This window comes from Mus musculus, chromosome 5, assembly GCF_000001635.26.
Source record: "Mus musculus strain C57BL/6J chromosome 5, GRCm38.p6 C57BL/6J".
Classification (NCBI taxonomy): domain Eukaryota; kingdom Metazoa; phylum Chordata; class Mammalia; order Rodentia; family Muridae; genus Mus; species Mus musculus.
In genome coordinates this window covers 104,238,916-104,255,813 of record NC_000071.6, presented here as the reverse complement: position 1 = coordinate 104,255,813, position 16,898 = coordinate 104,238,916, and the positions used below count along the sequence as shown (strand labels likewise).

General features: G+C 41.7%; 1 long non-coding RNA gene across 2 annotated transcripts; it reads left to right on the top strand.

Moving 5' to 3' along the window:
- The first annotated feature begins 8,905 nt into the window (after window positions 1-8,905).
- Gm31048 lies at window positions 8,906-16,501 on the top strand. Of its 2 annotated transcripts, none has more exons than XR_389447.2 (3): window positions 8,906-9,218; window positions 12,357-12,469; window positions 15,889-16,501. It is a non-coding gene; the product is annotated as a predicted gene, 31048 (long non-coding RNA). The 2 variants fall into 2 exon arrangements; XR_389446.2 differs by having other exon boundaries at window positions 9,194-9,218; window positions 12,317-12,469.
- Window positions 16,502-16,898: the final 397 nt, after the last annotated feature.

Below are 16,898 nucleotides of genomic sequence, written 5' to 3'. Positions count from 1 at the left end.
ACAGCCAGAGCTGCAGAGAAACCCTGCCTCAGGGAAAAAAAAAAAGAAATGCAGCTACAAGTGCCTTTGAATATTCAGGCAACATCTGTCTTTACTTGGCAAACTAAGACACATGCATTCTATTCATTTACTGTGGCTGGCTTTGTGGCTGGCCAGAAATTTAAAAGAAGGTTTGAGTAACCCACAGTTTCTTTTCCACGGAACACCACAAAGTTAATGTTATCTTTTCCTTCGTGGTAAACTTCCTTCTGACTTAAATGAAATTAAGACACTGTGTTTTGTATCAGAATAAATAATACAAGATTTGAAATGAAGAGCTGGACATGTGTCTGACCTTAGTCAACATGCAAGTTTTATTTTGAGGTTGTATGCTGGGTTTTGTAGCTGGAATTAACTGTTCTAAAGTAACTGTGATCCTCACTAATAAAGAATAGAGCAATGCCTACATTGATCTACAAGTTAAAACAGGAGCCACATTGCAGGTATTTCCTATTAGGAAGAACTTTTAGGAAAATCAGCCAAAGGCATTTTTAAAAATGTAAATGTACTAAACAATGCATTTATATAAATTCAAATGAATAAGAACCAGGAGTTTTTCTTTTATTCAATTGTCTGTCAGAGAACTTTGGAAATTTATATGTCCTATATTAAGTTTTTACACAAAGTTATAGAATTAAGGCTGCTCACTCGGAGCCTCTTATCAGCTCTATGAAAGAATTAATGAAGCATATGTTCCCATCTGCTTCTGTTAGATTTCATTTATCTTGGAAGAAAAAGACAATTCATACAATAATAAAAATGTTACCTCATGCCTTAAGTGCCCTGTTTTATCAAAGTAAGTTCATTTTCATTGTACTAGCATTTGGTAATATCGGAAAGCTAGGCTAGTCACATGCAGAGTAGTGGGTAGCGTGGTCAACTCTCCACATTACCAAGAAATCAAGCTGGCTCCTAACACGTACATCAGCATGCACATTAGGCTCTTATTGTTCTCTTGACCTCTTTTCTAAAGACCCTTATGTTTATATTGTACCAACAACTTCAGCTGAGACATTTTGCCCTCTGGCTGCACCTTGCTAGCAACCTCTCACATGAGATTTCTGAAGCTCAAACCACAAAGGATACCGTCTTAAACGGAAGCTATGGCTGTGTGTGCTCCCATGGCCTGAAAAATGTTGGTGTATTTTTCTCTTATGGGCCTGTGTAAATGTAGACTATATCTTTAATGGGAAACTTTATCATATCTTTTCATTAGAATAGAGCAGGGATAAAAGTATTTTATCATTAATAAAAGAAAATCTGGTGTGGCCCTTTCTCCTCCCATCCCCTGGAGACAGTTATTTGTTCAGTAATGTAGTAACTAGGCATCAGTGTATTTAATTTAATTCTGTTGTGTTACATTCAAACCTCACTTTCCAAGTTAATATTGAAAAGCACTCACAACTCTTGTGGGTTTTGGAGCTGAAACACCATGTATTATAAAGTATGGCTGCAACTGTTGTATTTTTATCAACCTTACAGAGAAAGGAATAATTACTTCAGCGTCACTAATTTCATGCAATTTTGTAACTTTGGTGCCAACTAAATTCAGTTAGGAAGGACCTAGAAGGAATATAGTACTTACAATAAACTGGATGGACTTCATCTCAATTAAACTTTATAGACTGAGGGACTGGAGAGATGACTAGGTGGTTAAGAGCACTGACTGTTCTTCCAGAGGACCTGAATTCAATTCCCAGCAATGACATGGTGGCTCACAACCATCTGTAATGGGATCTGATGCCCTTTTCTGGTATGTCTGAAGACAGTGACAGTGTACTCATATACATAAAATAAATTTTAAAAAATGTAGACTAATAGATTGCTGGGTATATACAATAGCTCCTCTTGCCACACAATTAATTGCACACTTGTGCAACTGAATGTGGGTTTATGTACCGTAATGTAGGGATTTCCCCAGAATTTGGTAAGAGTAAAGGTGTTCTGAAGAAATTAGTTTAAAATCAGGTATTTGACAAACCCCAAGTGTTTGTAGCAGAGCAGCCTGTGTCATGCTCTGTCACTGCATGTAAAGCCTTAGTTCTGAATACAGTTCGAACACTTCACAAGGTCTGTGCAACACCAATTGACAGTGAATGGAACATCGGCTCTGCTTCTAGACTGCATTATATGAACCTCAGTGCTTCTGTGGCTGAGTTTTCTGCCCTCAGAAAAACACAACTTGATTACTGAAACAGAGCCTCAGCATTTCTAACTGCCATTCTTCAGCCTGCAAATATCAAATTGATGTATTTTTGGATTACAAATTTTTTTATTCCAAAAATCCCTGTTTTTGCTTTAAAATTCATTTTAAAATTATTAAATGGGAAAGGTTTGGAGGCATACAACTTTGACCCCGGGCAGAGGCAGAAGGATCTCTGTAAGTTTGAGCCCAACTTGATCTGCATATGGAGTTCCAGGACAGTCAGGACTTCACAGAGAGATGAATTAATTTTTAAGTGAATTTTAGCTCGGGATGAATACAGAATTTACAAAAGTTTCTGAAATGATCCTGAACATACTTGTGCCATTTTGTTCTACAAATTTCTGCAGGCCAGCATTCTCACCTTCGATGATTTTAGAATAAAAATATCAATCAGTTTGGAGAATCATGCACTACAAAATATTTGGCCAAGATTTAATTCTGTTACCAAAATTAGCAGGTACATGCACTTTAGTAGTATGAACATGCACTTTTGTCTTTAGCACATGTTAAAATTATGTGCATATCAAAGGATCCCTTTACAATGCATGTCTTTATGATTTATTAGTTGATGTTTGACTTGTATACCTAGTTCACATTACCATATTATCCACAGCTACATAAAAAGCTTTAGGGACAAGGGGTCATGAGTAAAAAATCTTTTATCTGGAAGAGTTGTCCCTGAGAACACCACTCCTCTCCTGGCTGTGTCCTCCAGGGGGGGCGGGGGGGGGGACAACTGTCTTTTCAAATATCAGTCTTCTCTTTCATGCTACTTATTAAGTTTAAGGAGTTTGGTAGGCTCTTTAGAAATTGTTTCTTGGGATGAAAGATCACATGAAATAGAAGATGGAAGGTAGTGCTTCCTGCTTCCAAAGTTTTCAAAAGCCAAAGCCCTGGGGAAAACAGTACTGACCCTGGTAGAGACAGAGGCAAATTAGACTAACCCTCCAGTTGTGTGTCACTGGGAATTGTACCAGAGAATCGCAGCTGAACCTTGTCCCGCACTTTGCATTGGTAGAGCCCCTGGGAGTTGACAGAATCCTGCTGAGGCTTTGGACAGACCAAAGGAGAAGTCTTGAGGTAAGGGGACTTTAGAGATCTCAAGTTCTGGGGGCAGAGGTTATGAACCACCTATGTCCTGCCGTAGAGTCCTGGTGGGGGAGCTGAGCTCACAAAGCCAGAGAAGCAGACAAATCTCTCCAGAGTGTGAGGAATTTGGAAAAGGGGGGTCTCAGGAGTCTCACAAGCAGGATACGGACATCTCACTGTAACTCTATAAGAGCAGATGACTGTATAGACAAACACCAGAGAAAACCCCAATGTCTCTGTACCAAGGACCCAGTCCCAATCACTTCCCCAACTAAGACAAGCGTTGAGGAAATTTCTAAGTCTCTGACTGTGGTTAGGTTTGAGCCATGCAGTGGATGGAGACTCAAAATAGAAATTGCTGAAAAGGAAGAAATAATGACACATCAAGCCAGTCGATCCGTCTCTCTCCCAAGGGCTGGCTGTGCATTCCGTAACAGGGGTGGAGAGACTATCAGGCCACAATGCCCTTGCCCTCACATCTTTCCCTCAGACAATGGAAGCCTTGATGATGTGTGTTTCTATGACTCATTCCTGCACCATGAGCCCACATTCCCAACTGACCAATGCACACTTTACTTGGATGTCTCAAAGTACTTTAGAGACTTGGATGTCTCAAAGCTTACAGTATATCCTGAACTGTCATTTTAGAGCATCTGCTTATCGAGAAAACAAGACTCTTCTTAGCTGTGACATAAGCAAGCAGGCTGGTCCTGGTCCTTGATAGAGCTTTAGCTCATCAATTCTCTCCATTTCTACCATGACTACTTGAGCATAAGTTCTATCATCTCTCTCTCTCTTACTCTCTCTCTCTCTCTCTCTCTCCCTCTCTCTCTCTCTCTCTCTCTCTCTCTCTCTCTCTCTCTCCCTCTCCCTCTCCCTCTCCTCCCTCTCCCTCTCCCTCTCCCTCTCCCTCTCCCTCTCCCTCTCCCTCTCCCTCTCCCTCTCCCTCTCCCTCTCCCTCTCCCTCTCTAGGTCCACCTGCATCATTTCCATTCTGCAATCTAAGAGATGTTCATATTAAAACTGAGTTTGATGTTAAACACCACCCACCTACAACAGCTCATACAAGGTCCGTTGTGCCAATTGATTGTCAGAGAGATAACTCTGTGTTACTGAGCCCCTGGTGTGAACTGTGCTAGCGGGCTTGTGATCTCACATTCACCTTGAGCCATGCTCGCTCCTATCATCAGCTTCACCCAAGGCACCCAAGACTCTATCATTTCTTGATGTTGAGGTGACCAATATTCTTATCTCCCACGCTCTTACTCTTGTCCCCAGGATCCAATCGTTTCTCACATCTAAAATTTCAAGTCCTCGTCCCTGGCCTTAACTAGTGAAATTCTCCACCTGTCATCTGAAAATGCCAGAATCTTCCCCTGAAAGCAATAATCATAACTGCTGCTTTTATTTATTTTGCAGTTGATTTCTCTTCTTTCCCATGAGAACGTTAACTCAATTAGTACTGAGAAAAATCGCATGCCCTGTTTTACCCAGTGACCAAGATACATAGTAGATAGCCAGGAAATCACTGAAGGACTTTAGAAGTGCAATTAATGAACAGCAATGAAGTGGTTAACACCTTCAAGGGTTTGCCCAGTGCCAGACACTATTGATTACACATGTTCGCCCATTTAAACTTGTAAAAGATGAGATATGTGGGGGCTATGTTGTCAGACACAGTGTTCACACAAAGTGAGCTCTTCCTGCTGTCGCCCATAGACTCAGAAAATCTTGCTTTCCAGTGAGCTGCTTAGAAGGGCACAGTATCACAGTGGATTATATTTTTAATCTACATAAAATTACATATTCATTATAGACAAAGTGTATATGTCAAATTCTTAATAGATTTGTGTGGAATATCTATTCATCTATGTAACAAGCATGATTTGAGGCTTTGTGGTAGAAATGAAGACCTAGGAATAGAGATGGGATGGTCTTTTTGAAACGACCCTGATCTGGTGGGTAGGTGACAATAGAATTAAATCACTCAATAAAACTCACATGAGATACCTTAAACATGCCTGTGAAAGACTGATATAAAAGAAGAAGAATCCAAAGTCCATTTTCCCCATGGGTGGCAGGAACGGTTACACTTCTCCTTCTCCCTGTGAAGTGACTGAGATGAGCCAGGCTCCTTGTAAACTGCACTGACCGCCCTGCTCTCTGTTATTTGTTTTTTAAAGCCTGGAATTTGTTTTCTTAGGCTACTGCAGAAAAATAGGATAAAGTGGTTTCAGCAACAGAAACGAATCATGTTATATGTGTAGATGAACAGGGCTGGTTCTCTCAGTGAAGAACAGGGAATCTCTCCCAAGCCCCCTTCTTAGCTTCTGGCGATTGCAGCAGCCTCTCCTGTTTTTTGGTTTGTAGACACATCATTCTGACCTTTTCCTTGCTCTCTTAGTGTTCTGTCTATGGGTAGTTCTACCTCTGAGTTCAAGTTTCTCCTTCTCATAAGAATACAGATCATATTGGATTTAGGCCATTTGAATGAGCTCATCTTGGTAATTAAATCAAAATGTCCTCATTTCAAACAGTATTCTGAGGTCCTGGAGTTTGGACTTGTAACATATGAATTTGGGAAGAACAGAGTCAACACATAGTAGCTCCTTTCAACATCTAAAATTTTCTTCCATAAGCTCATTCATTCATTCATTCATTCATTCATTTGTTGATTAATCCATGGCTTATTGTGATTGTTCTGGTTTAGGTTCTAGATTAGGGTATATGCTGAGCATGACAGCACATGGCTAGTTGAGGTGATTACTATAGAATCTGTAGATGATTGAGCGAGTGTATCATCAGGGGAAATCAAGCAGAACACCAAGAGTGTGTCTCCTGCCGTCCTTGGATTCCTGGGTCACAGAGAAGCACTGTCCACTGTCACTAGATTGAAATTCGCAAATAGATGATCTTCTCTTTTCCCATTCTCATCAATTGATTAGTTAAAAGTCATGCCTCAACCTCTGATCTTGTGACTGAATCCCATTGGCTGTCCATTGACCCTATCCATCCCCTGGAGCACTGCACCTCCTTCAGTTTTACATCTGATCTGTCCAGTCCAGTTTCTTCCTCTCCTGGTCACTGGCCTAAGTAAGTGGCCAACCCACCAGGACCAATTTATCCCACAGCAGCTTTGGAAACTCAAGTTCATTAGGAAGTGAGTATAGTTTATTTTAATTTGTGTGTGTGTGTATATATATATATATATATACATATGTATATGTATATATACATATATATACACACAAATTATTATATATACATTGGAAATCACTGCCACAGTGTAGATTACAAAATTCCTCCATTGGCCCTCTTACAGCCTCGTCTCCCTCCCTGTCCATTGGCATACAACAGCTAGTGACTCTTGACAGGGAAAATTTTAGTTGCCTAATGGGGACACAGTGAGCTGTATCACGCAGTGAGCTGAACTCAGCCCAGCTACCACAATGACAAAGAAACAAGTCAATAATCAACTAGCCACAAAATTCACGAGGAAAAGAACAACATGAAGCTAAGGAAAACAGATGTTCTCATAAAATGATACCTTTGGAGATACATCAACCTCTAAGACTTCTGTGAAAGCCCAAGGGTTCCTTCACTATACACACAGAGAAGCCTCCTTTGCTCTGCACTATGTTTGTAGTTATGACCATATTGTTGAGTAGCTAGATTTCTCATAAGATAAAAGCACAGGTTCATCATTATTAGGTATTTGGGTCTCTGGTCTTCCATGTACATGTGAGTTGTGGTTCCAGCCTCAGTTGTGGAGATGCAGGCAACACTCTGGTTCCTGTCTAGACCACTGATCTCCAAAAGTGTGCTCAATAATGTTGTTATTCCTATTCTTATTTTTTAAAAAAGTTCAGCTGTAAGTTATGTTTCTCCATCTCAATGGCTATTTTTCAGAAACAGAATGCTTGCAGAAATATATATTAAATACTGCATAATATTCTAAAGAGGATTCTAATGTATACTAGTTGTCTTTCTGTCAGTTCAGGCAATGAGACGCTAAGCAGTGCAGAATCAAAGTTAAGATATGATCAGTTTGAAATCTGAAAGGGATCTTGGCTTTGATTAGTCTATAGAGATGGCCTCTGTGGAAGGATAAGCTAATGACTTCTATGTCAGGATTGCATAGTTAAGTATGTTCCAACACTATTGGCTGAGAGAAAAAACAAACAACAAGGTAGGCACTGGGAGAAGGGGTGGCAGGTTGTGTCCATGGAACATAGAGGTGTAGAAACCCAACTGGAGTTGAATGAAAAATCCTGACTTTCAGACAGCTGGGGTCTTATTAGTGGCAGCCATTGAAACAATAGAACTAGAGAAGACTTCCTAAAGACAGAGGTGAAAACTGCCATGGTCAGTTAATGAGAGCCAGAGGCAGAAGAGAGAAATAATTAGAGATACTTCTAAATATCATTCTATTATTTTCAAGGGGGAACCATTTAACATGCTGAAATCCAATTTAGCTGTCATATAGCCTACATCTCTAGGAGGTTATGCAACAAAGATGACAAGCCTTCATATCTGTCCTCAGCAACACAAGGGGCTGGTCTGCCAACCCTGCCAACCATCATTTACCAGGAAGGTCAATGGAGGCAGGCATTCCAGCCTGTCCTACAGACTGACTGTGGGGGCCAGGGCTCCAGAGTTCTTGAAGCTTTCAAATCTAACATTCCAACCATGAAAACTTCATAACATTCATTTCTCACAGCTGCACACACCACTGTTCTTATAGCACAAAACAGGGCTCTGCTTAGTCCTTGGACTTGGATTTGAATGTCTGAAGACAAAGAGTACCTTCCAACTCCCAAGTAGTCATAAACCTGGTGACGAAGAGGAATATATGATTGCCAAGACAGGCACATCTGTAAATAAAAGAGGTAGCTATTATAATGGGCACCTTAGGCTATCTTTATTTTATTGGAAAATAGTGGCTTAGAGGAGAAGCCTAAGCTATAATAAAATTAACTATTGTCCCATAAGACACATGGAGGATTTCTGTCACAAAAATCCACTGCCACCATTCAGCTATGCACTATGCTGCCATGTGGTCCTTTCAGTAAGTACGTATGAAGCCATTGTCAAAGCTGTTAATTACTCTATTTTTAGACTTCTGTAGTAACTATGGCACATCACAGGCCCCATCACTTCAGTTTGTACTTCAGTTTGTACTGAATCCCTCATAAGAACACTGTCCTGTGTCCACACATGGCATCCAAATTAGTGAGCTACATTAGTGACACATCATTGCAACTGGTCTCCAGCCTCTAAGCTGTCACAATAATCTCTTTGTGAGGAAAAGTAGGTGATAACATTCTGCTTTCATGTCTCTTAGATATCTTTGATTTGGAGCCATGCCCAGTCTTTCCTTGACCTTCATGACTATGCCATAACATGAACTGTAGCTATGGTACCCCACCCCCATTCTTTTCCCAGAGCTTCCAAAATTCTTGGAATTTCTATGATAATGATAATGATGATGATGATGATGATGATGATGATGATGATGATGATGATGATACAAGAATTCTTTGTTAGTCATAATAATTCCCTTTTAAACATACCTGAGCTTTTAACACTTAGCTGACACTTGGGAACCAGTGGTTGGTTGTTGGCAGAAGTAGTCATGTGCCACAGAGATTGTCTCTATTGGGTTCATTGCTCTCTGCTCTCTGGCTATGACATTATGACCAGCTGCTCAAGTTCCTGCTGCTGTCAGTTCCCCCCTACATGGATTGTATCGCAAAACTGTAGGGCCAATGAGAACACTCATTAGGCAGGGGTGCCTGATACCTGAGTTTGCTCCCCAAGACCCACGTGGTGGAAGAAGATAGCCATCTACAAGTTGTCCTCTGACCTCCAGGAGCCTGCCATGGTATGTGTCTACCCCTTGCCCAAGTAATCAAATAAATTAGTAAAGCAAAATAAAAATGTTATCAGCTGGTGTATGCTGCCTGGTTGGTGGCTCAGTGTCTGAGCAATCTCAGAGGTCCAGGTTAGTTGAGACTGCTGGTTTTCCTGTAGGGTCACCCTCTCCTCAGCTACTTCCAGCTTTTCCCTAATTCAGCCACAGGGGTCACCAGTTTCTGTCCATTGGTTTGGTGTAAATATCTGCATCTGACTCTTTCAGCTGCTTGTTGGGCATTTCAGAGGGCAGTCATGCTAAGTTCCTATTTGTAAGCACACCATAGCATCAGTAATAGTGTCAGGCCTTGGGGCCTCCCCTTGAGCTGGATCCCAAGCTGGGCCTGTCACTGGACCTCCTCTGCCTCAGGCACTTCTCCATCTTTGTCCCTGCAGTTCCCCTAGACAGTAACAATTCTGGATCAGAGTTCCTCACCATGGGATGGCAACCCTATCCCTCCACTTGATGACCTGTCCTTCCACTGGAGACAGACTTCACAAGCTCGCTCTCCCTACTATAAGGCTTCATTTAAGGTCCATCCCTTTGAGTTCCCAACACATATACAGCAGAGGACTGCCAGGTCTTGACTTAGTGAGAGATGATGCACAGAACCCTCAAGAGACTTGAGACCCCAGGGAGTGGGGAGATCTGGTGGGGTGTGGAGTGTTAGGGTGGGGACATCCTCTTGGAGACTGGGGTAGGGGGAATATGGGATATGGAACAGTCAGAGGGCAGACTGAGAGGGGGATAAAGACTAGACTATAAAACAAGATTAAAGAATCTTTTAAAAAAAATTTTTAAAACAAATGTCTAAAGCCAGTGTGATTTCATTAAAATTATATATATGTGCACACACCAAAAAAGTAAAAATAAATAAAATAAATAAAAAAATTTAATTCCCAAACTGTGAGCCAAAATAAACGCTTTCTTTTAAGAGTTTTTGTCAGGTGTTTTTATCACAGCAACATGAAAGACAGTGGACACAGTGGCACACCCCAGGCACTCATGGGCTGAGGAGACTTCTGAGCCTCACGAGTGTATCTGGCTGTGTATTTACAACCTTCAAGAAGTCCTTAGGAATAAACTAGACACAGTGACTGTGGTGGTTTGGATGAGATGTCCGTCACATTCTCAGGCATTTGGATACTTGCCTCCCATTTGCCGGGCCTGTTTGGGGAGGTTTAGGAAGTGTGGCCTTGGTGGTGGAAAGAGTGAGTTTTGAGAGCTGGAAGACTTGGTCCAGTCTTGGTTCACTCTCTTTGTTTCCTGTTTGTCGTTTGAGATGTGAGTTCCCAGCTAAGTTTCTCCTCTACGATGCTGACATGCTGGAGGCCAGCTCCAGAGTGCTGGTTCTCTCTTGAAGGTAGCTAGGGGAAGAGCATGGGTGGGGATAAGACTTGGTCTTGCTAGAGTTTAGGGTTGCTATTATACTACTCTGAGACCAAAAATTGCAGGCCTCTGAATCTATTGGCACTTTTTGCTTAACACTGGGAGAAAGGGTTAAAGTAAAGAGGTCCTTTGTTCTTTTCTCACAGGTTCTCTGAGATGGGCTATAAGGCTGAGAGTTTAACTCCCTGTCAACTAAGGAATGTCTCCCAGGGAGAAAAAAGGGAGACACTTTTAAAAAGGATTGTAATCTTTATTTCTAAGGGAAAGTAAAAGGAGGAAAACCTATCAGACTATATGTTCTCTTAATTTCTAAGTTGCTCTACTCTGCTGCCCTTCTCCTTCCTCCTCCTGATCTTGCTCTCTCCTTCAGCTCTAATGTAATAGATGTAATGAATATATCACATGGTTTATCCAAACGTCCATTTGTTACAAAAGTCACTAAAAGTTCAAACATGAATTCAAACCATAAACTGAGTAAGAAATCTGTAACAGAGATGTTTACATGTGTTTTATTAAGAGTAGTTATCAAACTAGACATTCATTATCTGTCACTAGCTTCACAGGTTCGTGGAAAGCTAAAAACCATAATTTTTGTAATTAACTTATCATTGAAGTTTTGTGTAGATAAACCTAGTCCATATTTTATCTTCTGTCCTTGCACCCACAGTAAATCACTAGTTTCCTTTTGTGACCTTTGATTGTTTTATAGCCCTAAGGAATTTGTTCTAAGTTGTAAATGCCTGCTTTCTACCTTAGAAGCCATTAGCTCATGACACATGAAGACCGGCAGAGTTCTAATTGCAGTTTTCATATCAGAGAAGGCTTTAGCAGTTTTGCTGTAATAGGCTTAATAATTATTAGTAAAATTTAGGAATTTTTAAAGGATCATCATTAAGAATTAAGAAATCATCTATTTGTCTATATAGCATCACTACAAGACAGTACATCTTCAGTGATCTGCAGAAATCTGCCCAAAAGGGAAGGCTAATACCTAGTGATTGTTATATATATTTAATAATAGAAAAGGCATATTAATAGCAAGAATCTTTCCTAAAATGTTGTCTTTTAGCCTTGCCTTGAAGAGTTCATCTATTGTGGTTCCCAGTCCATACTGAAACCATCTCAGAAAGATCACCTGCTAGCTTTTAGCCTCTCCTAGATGGCTCCAGGCAATGACAGACTTTATTTCTTCTAGAACCTTCGTCCTGTACGTTGCCTTGGTCATGGTGTTTTGTTTTGTTTTGTTTCACAGAAATGGAAAAGTAACTAAGACATGTTTTTCATGTTCTAAGAGGCTTTCTAGTAGAGCACCATAGTCTAAGGACAGGATTGTGGGTGCCACAATTTGTACTCCAACCAAGCAGAATTTACGAGGCTTGGGGGCCCACTCTGTTATGGTTGGTATCTGAGATGGGGCAAGGGTTCCTGTAAGACTTGCCTTTAACATATGGGTTTAGCTTGCACTCTGAAAAAACTGTGGTTAAATTATAGGATGTCTTGTTATATCCAGGATTGGTAGTGGAGGAATTGACCGCTGTTCAGAAAATCTCTACCCATTTGGTTTCACAAATGTGAGAATAAGAGAAAAGAAAAGAAGTCAAACTTTATAAGCTCAAGTTACCGCAGGTAACTTGAATGATGTCCCATCAGCTTTACATCCATCACATGCTTCTGTGCAGCTTCCTTTCTTTCTGAACACGTTCATGAAAATCTGTTCAGTGCACAGAGAACCAACAAGAAGCAAGTCAAGTCGCACGGAGAAAAGCGGTCCTTCGCAGCGACAGCACTGCTGAACTCAGGTGTTGACTGTGAAGCGTCAAATCCCAGAGAAGGTAAAACATCCTATTGGAATTAGAGACTTGAATCTATAAGAAGGTGATATATTTCCAACTTTACCTTTTTAAAAACATATGTGAATGTTTTGCCTGCTTCGATATACGTCTACTGTGTGTATTCAGTGCTCTTGGGGTTCAAAAGAGATCCCTGACCCCTGGAGCTGAGTTGGCAGGTGATTGCGAGCCACTTGATGTGAGTACTGGGAACTAAACCTGGTTCCTCAGCATGTGCAGCAAGTGTCCCTACACAAAGCCATTGTCCCAGCCCTTCACCCTTACCTCTGAGATAATGCTGAAGCACAGCCTTTAGGATGCCATCTTTAAAGCATGGATTAAACTGGCTTTGGTTCTTAACACATTAGCACATATTGGGGCTTAGTTTTGCTCAGATCATTGTTTTTGCATGGCTGGGAATCAAACCCAGGGTCTTTGGTGTACCTGGCAAGGCACTGCTTAGAGCCGCATTCCTCATGTCACGCTTCTCTGATAGTGACAGTATAAGTCACTCTGGTCCCCTAGTGGTTCTTAAGTGGTATATGATTTTGATTTATCTCACAAATGATTATTCTGGCTTTGACACTTACTTGAGGGGGGGGTGTCGATGTCTTTACAATGCTGAATTACTTTATTCCCATGTTTAATTAATAAGTATTCAATTAGTGAGAAGGCAAGCTGAAACTATGCAAATGTTTCAACAAAATTTCAATTGATTTATTGGCCATTTAATTCAATGCACCATTCGACTTTTAAAAAAAATTCAGGTGAACAAGTCAGCATTCTCTGAAGACACTGTCTGCTCCACCAGCAATATTCTGAGTCTCACAACCTGAGGGCAATGCAGCTCTCTCTGTAGTGTTGGACGCACATACTTTGTCCTTGCTCAATACAGGCTGGAAGCCCTGGAGTGTTAATGTCCCCATTGGCAGTTTTGAGCCCATGAAGATGATGCTCTGCTGTCTTGCTGCCCCGGTGGATGTCTTCAGTCTGTTCTACAGTTCCCAGACTTTCTAAAGAGGAGTGAGCTCCAGCACTCTGACTACCACCTTGTTTAACAGCAGCAGTCTTCTTATTACCCACCTCTTCTAGAACCCTCCTGCCCCAATGTGCAGGATCACCTCTCAGTAAGACACTTGCTTTTCTCAAGATCTGTTCTGTGGACCTTACCCTTGAACTCTCGACACAGAGGTAAGAGAGATGGCTCAGCAGTTAAGAGCTCTCACTGCTCTTGCAAAGAACCCTAATTCAGCTCCCAGTACCCACAGGGCAGATTGCAATCATCTATAACTCCACTTCCAGGGGATGTTTCCCTCTTCTGACCTCTGCAGGCACACACACACACACACACACACACACACACACACACACCATGCACTACCCCTATACATAAAAATAAATAAATATATCTTAAAATAAAAAAAAATCATACCATACTATGAAAACTTTGAGGAAATTTCTTTGTGGCTGTGATAAATTCTTGATCTGGCAATGCAATCCACGTCTTTGCTTTTCTTCATCTAAGAGAAGTGGTATAGAATCAAAATCAGGGAACAGGATTGTTGTGAGAAATATTATTTTAAAAAATGGACCTGCTAACTCTCTGCTCTCCTGCTCTCTCAACCCACCAACTCTCTGACCCCACCCGGCCACATTCCCACTCTGGTACCTGCACCAGTGGGCCACAACACTATGTTCTGGGGGGTCTTTCCAGTTATGTCCCATGTTCCAGTAACCAAATAGATCTGCCATCCTCGTAGTTTGATAACACAATGCCCAGTGACCTGGTAAAAACAAGACTTAATGCTTATCGTTAACCAATCATATTTATATATCAATAAATTCTCAATATACAAGATGCCAATACAATAATTTCAGAACCAATTGATAATGATAAAAGCTGCCCACCTAGATTAGACAAATTATCCCAATATTCTAACCTTTATAATATCATAACAACCTATATAGCCACACTGATTCAAGACCGCCACCATCTTTCTCTTTGCTCTCTGTCTCTGCAACTCTTAGCTCTGCCTCCCTTTTCCCTGTCCAATCAAAGGCCTCCCAGTGCCCTAATGTAATTGGACAGGCAAAATCCTGCGACATAGGATAATCTAACTGCACTAGAACATTCCTCAGCTCCTTACAGTGATAGGAAATCAGGACCCTGTTAGTGAAACAGTGAACATGATGCGCTTGTGCCATCTAGATCAGGAGCTCATGACAGCTCTCCTACTGTATGGATGCTTTCTTACTCCTTCCAGTCACCATGGTGTGCTCCAGTCAGTCCCCATGTCTGAGCAGGGCATCTGTTTCCCATCCTCCACAGTGTTGTCCTACCAGGCACTACCATTTTTACTTCATACAGGCAAATGCATACCATGCATGGCATTTTTGAAAGCAAGCTGAAAATAATAATAATGTTCTGGGCCTTGCTATTCTTAAGTCCCCCCAAAACCACTGAGCACAAACAACTTCTAGACCAACTCTGTCTGGGAAGAGCAGATTTAGAAAGAGGGGAGACACTATAGACGGTACCACATACAAGAAAGAAAACAGAGCGTCTCAGCCTGGTCCATGTGGGATGCTGCGGGATGTTGACTCACTTCCTAACTATGGTCCTTCCTGAGCTCAGGGAAGACTAAACAGCCTTTCATGCAATGGGGACGGCTCAAACAAGCTCAAACAAACCTCTCCCGGCCATGCGCTACTATGTAACTAGCTAAGGCCAATGCTAATATCTGCACTGGACACTGTGTAACTATTTTTCCAAAAGAACAGACCAAACAAGTTGTTAAGTATAGAAAACTGTACACACAGAACTGGCCTGTACAAGCAAGAGGAGTAGTTGGACAAGTCAAAGCAAAGAAGAAATAACTAATGACGTTTTAAAGACAAATATATTATCCCCTCTTTTCAAAAGACTATAATGGCAGAGGACATAGCCTGGTGAATCTTGCTGGCAAATAAAGCAGAGCCGAGTGCTCTGGCCAGTCTCTCTTGAGAAGATGGTGGAGTCTTTAATGTGGAAGTGTCCCAAGTTATAAATAATTGTCCCAAGCCTGCCTCTAATTACTTGTCACTCCTGAAGTATTTTCTGGGCAGAAGTCCCAGTACTTTTCACATCTGACCAATATTGGGAATTTAGTCCCGGAAGGGACATCCAAGTTGTAAGCATGCCAGCTCTGTCCACAGTGCGGTGAGCATTTTGGCCAGAATTTGGCCTGCCAGCCAGAGATCAGCAACTGGGACCATTTTGCTGACTGGACACAGTGACCAAGGACCACAGACCAATGAAATGTCCTTAATACCATCCCCTTCTCAAAAGAATCTACACTTAAAGGATCTTTGCACTTTAACATCAGCGCCATCTAGGAACAGACCAGTTTGTGGAGACTAATAGCCAAATCTCTCTCTTTCAGATCGTCAGTCTGGCCTTGGGAGGTGTACGCAGCCCCCGCAAGGGAATCCTCAGAGGAAGCAGTAGTGGTTTTTCAACATTTGTTTGTTTTCTTGCCTTTGAAGAGCCTACATGAGTGTTCAGCCATTCCTGGCCCGAGTTCAGAATAGGAACTGTTGGTTTTCTGAGCCTTTTCGTCCTTCTCCAAACCACCAGTTTTATGGGTTTGGCTTCATAACCAATAACTCTTTTCACAACATTAAAAATGTGTGCATAATAAAAAAAAGACAAGATAAAAAAATGTGTGCATAAGATGACCGCACTGTACCTTTAAAGAAGTGAGAAGACTTTTTAAAAAAAAGAATGGCTTAGAGAGTGAAGATATTCACTGCTGAGCATACAATATACTCTGATCATATTTGCCTCCACTCCTCTTCATGTGCCCTCCTAGATCCACCCCCATCCCTGTCCCTGTCCCCATCCCCATCCCCATCCAAACACTGTCTCCTCTTATTTTCTTTTTGTGTACCTCACCTGGTCCAGTCTGTGTTGCCCATACCCTCACAAGCCTGGGCCTCTCACTGGGGTAAGGCCAACCTACCAGAGATCTCACCATTAAAGAAAAGTCCTTCCCCTAGAAACTCTCCGTGACTAATAGTTTTTCAGCTAAGAGTGGGGTCTGCTGTCCCCCACACTACTCTGCATGCTGGAATGTTGACTGGCCTGAACTTGTATGTTGCCTTCTGTAGGCACCCATGCCTCTATGACCTTGTGAGTGCACAGGTGTGTGAGTGTGTGTGTGTGTGTGTGTGTGTGTGTGTGTGTGTGCATGTGTGTGTGTGTGCATGTGTGTGTGTGTGTGCATGTGTGTGTGTGTGTGTGTGTGTGTGTGTGTGTGATGTCCTGATGTTACTGTTTCAGTTTGGGTCTTTCCAACTTCTCGTCCTTGTGATCCTCCTGCCACATTTTCGGTGATGGTCTTTGAGACTAGTGGAGGGTGTGTGTGACATATATCCCTCATTTGTAATTGTG